Source organism: Pongo abelii, chromosome 1 (genome assembly GCF_028885655.2).
Source record: "Pongo abelii isolate AG06213 chromosome 1, NHGRI_mPonAbe1-v2.0_pri, whole genome shotgun sequence".
Taxonomy (NCBI): domain Eukaryota; kingdom Metazoa; phylum Chordata; class Mammalia; order Primates; family Hominidae; genus Pongo; species Pongo abelii.
This window is the reverse complement of record NC_071985.2, coordinates 155,322,643-155,335,300: the sequence shown is the minus strand read 5'-3', so window position 1 is coordinate 155,335,300 and position 12,658 is coordinate 155,322,643. Positions and strand designations below refer to the sequence as shown.

Genomic DNA, 12,658 nt, shown 5'->3' with positions numbered 1-12,658 from the left:
CATTTGAATTATTTAACTACAGTTACTTACTTCTAGAAGTTTAAAAGACAGCATTTTGTCTTTTAAAAAGCATACAAAATAGAAAACAAACTATCTAAGTCCTATTCCTAAAGCCATCTTATTTATTCCCTTGGAACAGAGCTTTGCTTGTTTTCATGTACTAATAAAATTCATTGACTATTCAAGCATTCCAAAAACAAACCCAAAACCAATCTTCACTGAAAAGAATTACTTTTCCTACTTCTTGCAGTCTTAACACTGGTACTACTGTGTTAAATAGATTACATGATCTCAGATTCACAGCACACATATAATCACTTCAAAAGACTACGTAAATCTCACTAGAAGATACAGCCCTAGTGATACAACCAGGATATAAGCCACACAACTTACTATTAAAATAAAACAATGAAGTTCAAAGTTAAGCACAATCCCTATATTTTCAGGCAAATTATTTTTTAGTTTTATAAGAGCTCGGAAAAAATTCAAAAGGAAGGTCATACAACAGAGTCATATTTATTACCTGATTCTTCACTTGTTGTAAGTGAAAGTATCACATATAGGCACTATACTATGATTTTAAATGATTTTATAAGAAAGAGACATTCAACGTCAGTTGTAAAAAGCATTAAGATATGGTCAAAGACAGAAATACCTTTCTTTTTTTTTTTTTTTTTTTTTTTTTTTTGAGACGGCGTTTTGCTCTTGTTGCCCAGGCTGGAGTGCAACGGTGCAATCTCGGCTCAATGCAACCTCTGCCTCCTGGATTCAAGTGATTCTCCTGCCTCAGCCTCCTGAGTAGCTGGGATTACAGGCACCTGCCACCATGCCCATTTAATTTTTGTACTTTTAGTAGAGATGGGGTTTTGCCATGTTGGCCAGGCTGGTCTCAAATCTTGACCTCAGGTGATCCACCCACCTTGGCCTCCCAAAGTGCTGGGATTACAGGCATGAGCCACTATGCCCAGCCCAGAAACACCTTTCCTAGACAATTAAGCTTTCACAGTTACTTGCTATAAAGAGCTGAACCAAATTTTCATTTGGTACAATAATCAAAGAAGAGTACATTTTCTGCTCAGAACCCCGTGTTCAGTGTCTTGGATGCCTTCTATAGATTTTCAAAGATAAGCCTATTTCACAGCCAACAGAAAGATAGTAGGAAGAATATAGGATTTGGTGGAAGGAGACAGAAATGTGATTCTCTGTCATCAATAATTATTTCACCATGAGCAAGTCACTTTGCCTATCTGTGCTTTATCTATAAAATGAAAGACATAATACCTGCCTACTACCTCTCAGGGTTATTGTGAAGTTCGAAAGAGATCACATCTGTGAGGTACTTCAGGTTACTGACTCCCAAATTTTAGTGTGTCTAAGAAATCCCTGGACCCAATCACCTCATAAATTCAGATTCAGACGGCCTGAAGACAAATGCATAAATTTTCATTTTCAATTAAGCACTTCAGGTCATTCCAATGTATGGGCTCCCAGTGATGATCATACTTTGAAAAAACTACATCAGTTTCTTCTAAAACTTTAGTGTTCAGGCTGGGCACAATGGCTCACACTGGTAATCTCAGCTCTTTAAGAAACCGAGGCAGAAGGATCACTTTGAGGCCAGGAGTTCAAGACCAGCTTGGGTAACTTGGCAAGACCCTGTCTCTACAGAAAAAAAAAAATGCACACAATAAATTAGTGGGGCATGGTGGTGTGCACCTGTTGGAGTCCTAGCTACTCAGGAAGCAAGAAGCCTGGAGTTCAAGGCTGCAAGCTACAGTAAGTTATGATCACACCAATGCACTCCAGCCTGGGCAACCAAGTGAAGCCCTGTCTCTAAAAAATTAATTAATTAATCAATTAATTAAAAGAAATAAAACTTTAGTGTTCATAAGCATTAAATCTAGGTACATGTTTAAAATACAAATTTCTAGCTGGGCACAGTCACACACGCCTATAGTCCCAGCTACTTGGGAGGCTGAGGGAGGAGGATTGCTTGAGTTCAGGAGTTCTAAGTTGTACCGCACTATGTCAATCAGGTGTCTGCATTAAGTTCGGCATCAATATGGTGACCTCTGGGGAGCAGGGGACAACCAGGTCGCCTAAGGACGGCAGAATGGGCCAAGGTCGGAAACAGAGCAGGTCTAAACTTCCATGCTGATCAGTAGTGGGACTGCACCTATGAACAGCCACTGCACTCCAATTTGAGTAAAACAGACCCTGTCTCTTAAAAACAAAATAAGAAGAAAATGAAATAAAATACAAATTTCTAAACCTCATCCTTAAAAATTCAGATTCAGGCGAGGCACAGTGGCTCACGCCTGTAATGCAGCACTTTGGGAGGCTGAGGTGGGCAAATTACCTGAGGTCAGGAGTTCAAGACCAGCCTGGCCAACGTGATGAAACCCTGTCTCTACTAAAAATACAAAATTAGCCAGGTGTGGTGGTGTGTGCCTGTAATTCCCAACTACTCGGGAGGCTGAGGCAGAAGAATTGCTTGAACCTGGGAAGTGGTGGTTGCAGTGAGTTGAGATCACACCACTGCACTTCAGCCTGGGCAACAGAGCGAGACTCCATCTCAAAAAAAAAAAAAAAAAATCAGATTCAATAAACTTGGAATGGAGCATACAATCTTTATTTAACATCATTTAGGAGATTCAGATGTAAATGAGTTATGATACACCCTTTTAGAAATCCTAAACTAGATTCTTCCTCCTAAATATTTCTCAAATTGTTCCTACCTCTGTAGTATCATCACCCATGACCAACCTTAGGCTCTCATTTGAACTAACCCAAATGCCTTCTAATTAGTCTAAGTTTTTTTTTTTTTTTTTTTTGAGACAGAGTCTCACTCTGTTGCCCAGGCTGGAGTGTAGTGGCTCAATCATCGCTCACTGCAGCCTTCGACCTCCCAGGCTCAAATGATCCTCCCGCCTCAGCCTCCCAAGTAGTTGAGACTACTGGTGCATGCCACTACACCCAGCTAATTTTTGTATTTTTTGTAGAGACAGGGTTTCACACCATGTTGCCCAGGCTAGTCCTGAACTCCTGGGCTCAAGTGATCCTCCCACCTCAGCCTCTCAAAGTGCTGGGATTACAGACATGAGTTATGGCGCCCAGCTCTGCTTTCGTTAAGTCTTATCCTTTAAAAATGCATGATCTACAGAATGATGTCATTCTCCTATCTAAAACTCTTCCAAGAGACTTATGCTTCTTGCCAAGATAGAGTAACAGGCATGAAACTTATGCCCCCATCTGAAACAACTAAAAATCTGGACCAAAAAAATGTATGAAAATTATTTCTGACAAAAGAAACAAGACAACACAGGACAGTGATCAATGAAAGAGAAAAAATAAATGAGGTAAAGCCTACAATTGTCCCCAGTTTACTTACTGGAGAATTTCTAAGCCGCAGAGAAAGGAAGGTGTCCCAAGCAAGCTCGGTGGTTTTCCGGAGTTAAGATAATGAAGTGAGGAGTTTAGGGGAGGCCAAGGTAGCTACAGTCTCCCAGAACATAGTACCACAGAGGAGAGAACAGAAAGGAGAGGCAAGATCTCAGATAATCTGCAGGGGACCTCCTTAAATCTTGAGCTGAGTATTGATCAGTAAAACAGGGAAAGACATCCATAGGCAAGGGTATGCCAGAAAACATGTAATAACTGAAGGGTAGGTGGTATGTAGTTCCTAGTTTATAGGGTTACTAATGTTTGTGGTATATATACTTCCACCACAGCCAATTTCAAGCTACCAACATATCAGTGAATAAGAATCTGAAAAAAATACATGGCAAGACATTATACACTACACAGTGTTTCTACCATAAGAACATAATAAGGCTGGCTGCAGCAGCTCACATCTATAATCCCAGCACTTTGGGAGGCCAAGGCAGGCAGATCACTTAAGGCCAGGGGTTCAAGACTGGCCTAGCCAACATGGCAAAAACCCATCCCTACTAAAAATACAAAAATTAGCAGGGCATGGTGGTGCACACCTGTGGTGCCAGCTACTCAGGAGGCTGAGGCATGAGAATTGCTTAAACCCGGGAGGTGGAGGTTGCAGTGAGCTGAGATTGCACCACTGCACTCCAGCCAGGACAACAGAGTGAGACTCCATCTCAGGAAGGAAAAAAAAAAAAAAACAGTACCCAATAGATATAAATTACCATGAGTGCACAAAAACAGTAATATAAAATAATATAATATAGTTATATGAGGTAATGAGTTTTCAGCATTTACTACCTTTGTTCGTAATAAGTGATTTAATTATGTTTATATAATTTAATTATCTTAAGAATTAAGCTAGCTCACAAACTTTCTGATATTTTAACAATCGGCTCTCATGAGCCAGCTCGGGCATAACACCACACGTGGCTCACACATAGTCAGGAATAACTGGTTAACCTACTAGCCACAGTAGACAACCTCATAATTCGTGGGACATGAAGTACAATGCTCAGTACCACACTGCATCAGTAGTGGTGCAAACTGAGCTCTAGACTAAAGACTATTCTGGTCTCACCTAACAAAGATGAAAAGCAAGCCTCAAAAGGATAAAGCCATTTCCAATGAACTCACCGTGTCCCAGAACACAGGCCAAGAATATTTATGGGAATTAAAAAAACATCCAGCTCCAAACAAGGTAAAATTGAGAATGCCTGGAATCCAATCAGAAATTACCAAACAGGCCAAGTGTGGTGGTTCACGCCTGTAATCCCAACACTTTGGGAGGCCAAGGTGGGCGATTGCTTGAGCCCAGGAGTTTGAGAGCAGCCTGAGCAACATGGCAAGACCCCATTTCTACAAAAATTAGCCAGATGTGGTGGCACACGCCTGTAGTCCCAGGTTCTTGGGAAGCCGAGGTGGGAGTTTTGCTTGAACCCAGGAGGTTGAGGCTGCAATGAGCCACGATCATGCCCCTGCACTCCAGCCTGGGTGACAGAGTGAAATCTTGTCTCAAAAAAAAAAATCATATAAAGAAGCAGGAGAATACCACTTAAAATGAGAAAAAGCAATTGACAGAAAAAGAACTGTACATGAAAGTCACTAGACAAGAATATTAAATCAGTTATAACTGTAGTTCTTACATTCAAAGCCATAGATGGATATATTAAGCAAGCTAAGTAGAGATATGTAAGTCTTTTTAATGTGAATTGATTCTTCTACTTAGAAAAACACAGAGTTTGGAATGAAAAATATGCTGGGATTAGGCACTGAAAGAAAAGGTCAATCAATCTGATGCCATAGCAATAGAAACCTAACAGAGAGAAACGAGAGTGGAAACAAAACCATGAACGAGATATAGAATATCATCAAGACGCCTAAAACATGGGTAATGGAAGTCCCCAAAAGACTGAAAGCGAAGCAGAAAAAATACTGGAAGAAATGATCCCAAACTTTCTAAATATGATGGAAATGACGAATTCACATATCAAAGAAGCTCAATAAGCTGGGCATGGTGGCTCAGTGCTGTAATCCCAGCACTTTGTGAGGCCAAGGAAGGTGGATCACTTGAGGGCAGGAGATTGGGTGGGGTTCAACATAGTAAAACCCCATATCTACTAAAAATACAAAAATTAGCCAGGAGTGGTGGTATGTGCCTGTGGTCCCAGCTACTTGGGAGGCTGAGGCACAAGAATCACTTGAACATGGGAGGCAGAGGCTGTAACGAGCTGAGACTGCACCACTTCACTCCAGCCTGGGCGACAGAGCGAGACTCCACCTCAAAAAAACAAAATACAAAGAAGCTCAATAAACCCAAGCGCAAGAAACATGAATAAAACTACAGTAAGCCAGCTCATAACCAAACTGCTTAAAAATCAATAATATAAACAATATCTTAAAAGCAGAGAAAAACAACACATTACAGGCACAAAGAGAAAAATAAGAATGACAGCAGACTTCTCGGTGGAAGCAAATGCCAGAAGACAGTGAGGTATATCTTTGACGTACTGAAAAAAGTTGTCAACCAAAAATTCTATACTCAAAAAAAAAATGTGTTTCAAAAAGTAAGGTGACATAAAAATTATTTCAAACTTAAAATAGTAAAAGAACCTATCATAGACAGACATGCATTATAGGAAATGTTAAAAGAAGTTCTTTAGGCAGAAGGAAAAGACACTACATGGAAGTCTAGATGTATCCAAAGGAATATAAAGCACCAGAAATGGTAAATATGAAGATAACTATAAAAAACTTTTCCTGGCTGGGTGTGGTGGCTCACGCCTGTAATCCCAACACTTTGGGAGGCCAAGGTGGGTGGATCACCTGAGGTCGGGAGCTCGAGACCAGCCTGACAAACTTGGAGAAACCCCATCTCTACTAAACATACAAAATTAGCCAGGTATGGTGGCACATGTCTGTAATACCAGCTACTCGGGAGGCTGAGGCAGGAGAATTGCTTGAACCCAGGAGGCAGTGAGCTGAGATCGCACCATGGCACTCCAGCCTGGGCAACAAGAACAAAACTCCACCTCAAAAAAAAAAAACTTTTCCCCTTAGTTTTTAAACACAAATAACTGACGAGCAAAAAATATACCAATATACTGTACAGTTTATAACATAAATGGGAGTAAATGTAATAGCACAAATGTGGGAAAGGGGACATACAATATAAGATTCTTATATTACATGTAAAGTGGTATAACAGCACTTCAAGGTACACTAAGATAAATTAAGATGTATATTATAAATCTTAAAACCACCACTAAAAAGCAGATGAACAGAGAAAAAGTAATAGTTAAAAAGCTAACAACAGAAACAAAATAAGAACATGTTTAAAACACTCAATCCAAAGGACAGCAACTTAAGAGAAGAAAGGGAACAAAAAGCATATAGAAAAAATAAAAAGCCAATAGCAAAGTGACAGATTTAAACTTTATCAAAAATCACTTTCATACAGCCATTTCAACTATAAATAGTCTAAAAATAGTTTCAAGCAGTTTAGTTATTTGGAAGCAGTTACTTGGAAGGAATAACAACAAATGAACATTAAAAGATTCAAGTCATTTAAACTGTGACCACAATGAAATTAAATCAGAAATCAGTGATAAAAAATACAACTCAAAAATCCTCAAATACCTGGAAATAAATAACATGCTTCTAAATGACCCATTAAGTCAAAGAAGAAATCAAAGGGAATTAATGCAGCATATCAAAATCTCTGGGGAGCAGCAAAAGCAGTATTTACAAAGAAATCCAAAGCAGTAAACATGTGTTAGAAAAAAAGGAAGGTCTCAATGATGTCAGCTTCTACCTTAAGAAACTAGAAAAAAAAAAAGGATACTATAATCCACAGAAAAAGAAGAAAAAATAACAATGAGCAGAAATCAATGAAATAGAAAACAAAAAAGCAATAGAGAAAAATCAATGAACCAAAAGCTGATTCCTTAAGAAAAACCAATAAAACTGACAAATCTTTAGACAGACTCATCAGGAACAAAATACAAATTATCAATATTAAAGAAAAAAGAGATGTTGCTATAGATTCTATAGATGTTTTAAAAGATGGTTCTATAGATATTTTCACAACAAGGGTACCAAGACAATTCATTGAAGACATAATAATCTTTCCAACAAATGCTGCTAGGACAACTGTATATCCACCTACAAAAGAATGACATTGAACCCCTACCTCACACCATATACAAAAATTAACTCAGGATGAACCAAAGACCTAAATGTAAGCACTAAAATGATAATGTTCTTGCTGAGCATGGTGGATCACACCTGTAAACCCAGCACTTTAGGAGGCTGAGGGAGGAGGATAGCTTGGGCCCAGGAATTCACGACCAGCCTGGGCAACAAACAGAGACCCCATCTCTACAAAAAATAAACAACATTAGTTGGGCATAGTGGTGTGTGCCTGTGATCCCAGCTACTTGGGAGGCTGAGGTGGGAGGATCACTTGAGCCCAGGAGGTTGTAATGAACCAAGATCACGCCACTGCACCCCAGCCTGGGTGACACAGAGAGAGAATCTGTCTTTAAAAATAAAAAAACACTAACAAATCTTTGTGCAAATAGGTGCAAATCTTTGTGACCTTGGATTAAACAAGTTTCTTACATATGATGCTAAAAGCATAACCAACAAGGACAAATGTGTGATTCCAATTACTATATGAGTTTATCTAAAATTGTCAAATTAATAAAAACAATAAAAAGAAGGGTGGTTGAGTCATTGCTTAATGAGTACAGACTTACAGTTATGCAAAATGAAAAACATTCTGGAGATGGACCATGGTGATGGTTACACACAATGTGAGACTATATTTAATGCCACTAAACTGTAATCTTTAAAAATGGTTAAAATGGGGCTGGGCATGGTGGCTCATGCCTATAATCCCAGCACTTTGGGAGGCCAAGGCAGGCAGATCACAAGGTCAGGAGATAGAGAACATCTTGGCCAACATGGTGAAACCCCGTCTCTACTAAAAATAGAAAAATTAGCTGAGCATGGTGGCGTACATCTGTAGTCCCAGCTACTCTGGCGCTGAGGCAGGAGAATCACTTGAACCTGGGAGGCAGAGACTGCAGTGAGCCAAGATTACACCACTGCACTCCAGTCTGGGTGACAAGAGCAAAACTCCATCTCCAAAAAAAAAAAAAAAGGTTAAAATGGTAACTTTTACGTTACATATATTCTGCCACAATTAAAAAATAAAAATTCAAAAAGCACAAGCAACCAAAGAAAAATACAGATAAATGGGGATCATCAAAATTAAAACCTTTTGTGCTTCCAAGAACTCAAGAGAATAAAAAGATAACCCAAAGAATGGGAGAAAATATTTGTAATCATCTCTCTATCTATAAAAACCCTTACCATTTAATAAAAAGATAAACCTAATCTAAAAATGGGTAAAAGACTTAAACAGATATTTCTGCAAATAAGATATACAAATAGCCAATAAGCACATGAAAAAATGCTCAATATCATTAGCCCTCAGGGACATGCAAATCAAAACCACAGTGAGATACTTCACACCTACTACTACTGCTATAATAAAAAAGACAACAAAAACATGTGTTGGCAAAGATGTAGAGTTATTTGCACCCTCATACATTGCTGGTAGGAATGCAAAATGGTGCAGCTGCTTTGGAAAATAGTTTGGCAGTTCCTCAACAAGTTAAACACAGAATTACCATATGACCCAGAAATTCCATTCTTAGGTATACACCCAAAAATAAAGGAAAACATATGTCCACACAAAAACTTGTACAAAAATGTTCATAGCAGCATTATTCATAATAGTTATAAAGTGGAAACAACTTAAAGGTCCATCAACTGCTGAGTGAATAAACAAAACAAGGAATATCATATCAACACAATGAAATACAATTAAGCCATAAAAAGGAGTGAGGTATTGATAAATGCTGTAACATGGATGAACCTTAAAAACATTATGCTAACTGAAAGAGGTCAGTCACAAATGGCTACATATTGTAAGATTCCCATTTATATAAAATACCCTGACTAGGCCAGGTGCAGTGGTTCACACCTGTAATCCCAGCACTTTGAGGGGCCTAGACAGACAGGAGGATCACTTGAACTGCAGGAGTTCGAGACCATCCTGGGCAACATGGTAAAGACCTTGTTTCTACAAAAAAATAAAAAATTAGTCAGGGATAGTTGCACATGCCTGTAGTCCCAGCTACTCAGAAGGTTGAGGCAAGAAGACTGCTTGAGCCTGGGAGTTTGAGGCTGCAGTGAGCCATGATTACGCCACTGCACTCCAGCCTGGGCAAAAGGGCAAGATTCTGAAAGAAAAAAAAGGCAGGCAGGCAGGCAGGCAGGAAGGATCCAGAATAGGCAAATCCACAGAGACAAAAAGGAGATAAGTGATTGCAGAGACTGTGGGAGGGAGGAAATGGTAGAAAGTGAGTGCTATAGGTATGGGGTTTCTTTTTAGAGTGATGTAAGTATTCTGCAATTAGGTACTACTGATGGTTGCCCTATTTTGTAAATATACTAAAAATCACCAAATTGTATACTTTAAAAGGGTGATTTTTATGGTTAAGTGTATATCTCAATGTTTTTAAAAGGTAAGAGAATAGGCCAGGCGCGATGGCTCATGCCTGTAATCCCAACACTTTGTGAGGCTGAGGTGGGTGGATCACCTGAGGTCGGGAGTTCAAGACTAGCCTGACCGACATGGAGAAATCCTGTATCTACTAAAAATACAAAATTAGCCAGGTGTGGTGGCACATGCCTGTAATCCCAGCTACTCGGGAGGCTGAGGCAGGAGAATCACTTGAACCTGGGAGGCAGAGGTTGCGGTGAGCCTAGATCGTGCCACTGCACTCCAGCCTGGGGAACAAGACTGAAACTTTGTCTCCAAAAAAAAAAAAAAAAAAAAAAAAAAGGTAAGAGAATATTACAAATAACTTCATGTCAATAAACCCAACTATTTAGATGAAATGGACGCATTCCATGAAAAACCGCAAACTCCCCAAAACTCACTCAAGAAATTATTTCTTAAATATCCTTAAAGAAAGTGAAGCTATAGGCCAGGCACGGTGGCTCACGCCTGTAATCCCAGCACTTTGGGAGGCCAAGGCGGGCGGATCAAGAGGTCAGGAGATCAAGACCATCCTGGCTAACACAGTGAAACCCTGTCTCTACTAAAAATACAAAAAATTAGCCAGGCGTGGTAGCAGGCACCTGTAGTCCCAGCTACTTGGGAGGCTGAGGCAGGAGAATGGCGTGAACCCAGGAGGCGGAGATTGCAGTGAGCTGAGATGGCACCACTGCACTCCAGCCTGGGCGACAGCGAGACTCCGTCTCAAAAAAAAAAAAAAGTGAAGTTATAGTCAAAAACTTGGCAAAAAATAAATTCCAGGCCAAGGCGAGTTCACTGGTAAATTTTAACTATGCCACTTGATATACATTTAAGGAAAAAAATAATCCTAATTCTACCCAAACTCTTCTAGAAAACTGAAGAGGAAGATTTCCCAACTCATTCCATGAGGCCAGCATTAGTCTGATTTCAAAACCAGACAAAAACATTACAAGAAAATTGAACTACAAACCTATATTCCTCATAAACATAGATGTAAAACTCCAAACAACTTTTTAACAAATCAAATCTAATAATATTTTTAAAATAATACACCATGACCAAATGGTGTTTATCCCCAAAATGCAAGACTGGCTTACATGTACATAAGGTTGGTTCAATGCAATTCACTCTATAACAGACTGAAAAAACAAAACCGAAAAGAAAAAATAGGAAATAAACATAACTGGCCCTTTTGACATCAGGCCTTATATATTGCCTTATGTTCGGTACCCATGCCTCTCCATAGATAGATGGATATCTTTTCCATCTCTATGAAGCTTAGTCCTTTTTCTGTGCTTATAACAGAATACCAGAAATTGGGTATTTATGGAAAATAAATTTCTTCCTTTCTTTCTTTTTAAATAGAGACAAGCTCTATGTTGCCCAAGCTGGTCTCGAACTCCTGTACTCAAGCAATCCTCCCACCTTTGCCTCCCGCAGTGCTGGGATTACAGGTATGAGCCACCACACCAAGTCAAGAAATTTATTTCTTACTGTTACAGGGGCTGAGAAGTCCAAGGTCAAGGAATTGTCTCTGGTGAGAGCCTTCTTGCTCATGAGGATTCACTGAAGAGATTTGAGGTAGCACAGAGCATCACAAGGTGAGAAGGCTGAGCGTGCTAATGTGCTAGCTCAGGTCTCTCTTCTTCTTCTTATAAAGCCACCAGTTCCCCTCCCATGATAACCCATTAATCCATTCACCAATTAACCCATTAATCCATTCATGAGGGCAGAGACTTCACGATCCAATCACGTCTTAAAGGCCCTAGCTCTCAATAGTGCCACATTGGGGATTAAGTTTCAACATGAGTTTTGGATGGGGCATTCAAACCATAGCATATGATAAGCCAATAAAAGAGTTAATATTTATGTAATATGATCAAGTAAAGGGTTTTTAAGATCAAAATTCATTTTCTTCTAGAATTACCTTTACTTTGATTGGGTTTAGTCAAGTTTAAGCCCTTTCAGCCATGTGAGGACACAGTGAGAAGATGGCCACTTATAAACCAGGAACTGGGCCGTTGCCAACACTTAATCTGCCCTTGGACTTCTCAGCCTTCAGAACCATGAGAAATAAATGGCTGTTGTTTATTTGCTACCCAGTCTATGGTTTTCTGTTACAGCTGCCCAAACAGACTAAGACAATAGCTAATGAGACAGACAAACAGACAAGGCAGATAGATAAAACTCTCCTTCAGGTAGCAAAAAATAAAGCTGAATTTGTCAGCAGTAGAGCAACAGAAGCAGAGCACTAATATGAAATCGTTTAAACATACTGACTTAGCTCAGCCTGAACCAGATAAACACCCTGCACTTTTCAGTTCCATAAAATCCCTTTGTTGATCTATGACTTAGAAGAAGAAATGAGACGAGAAGGCACCATGTATCATTCTTAGGTCGAAACCAGCTTGTTAAATCCTGGAACAGACTAACTTGAAAATGATTATTGGACTAGCAAGACTGATTCATTTCAAGACACATTAGTTTAGCACACACAGTGTACTATGTACTTATCATTAAGACATAATCGCAGCTCTGGACAGCCATTCATCTTCAATGGACATTCATAAATGAAGCATAAATAATTCAGCAAGGCCTAAGTGAAAT

General features: G+C 39.4%; 1 protein-coding gene across 9 annotated transcripts in view; it reads right to left on the bottom strand.

The window, feature by feature from the left end:
* ZZZ3 (zinc finger ZZ-type containing 3) overlaps positions 1 to 12,658 on the bottom strand; it is a 120,682-nt gene that overhangs the window by 79,268 nt on the left and 28,756 nt on the right. The window lies entirely within an intron of this gene.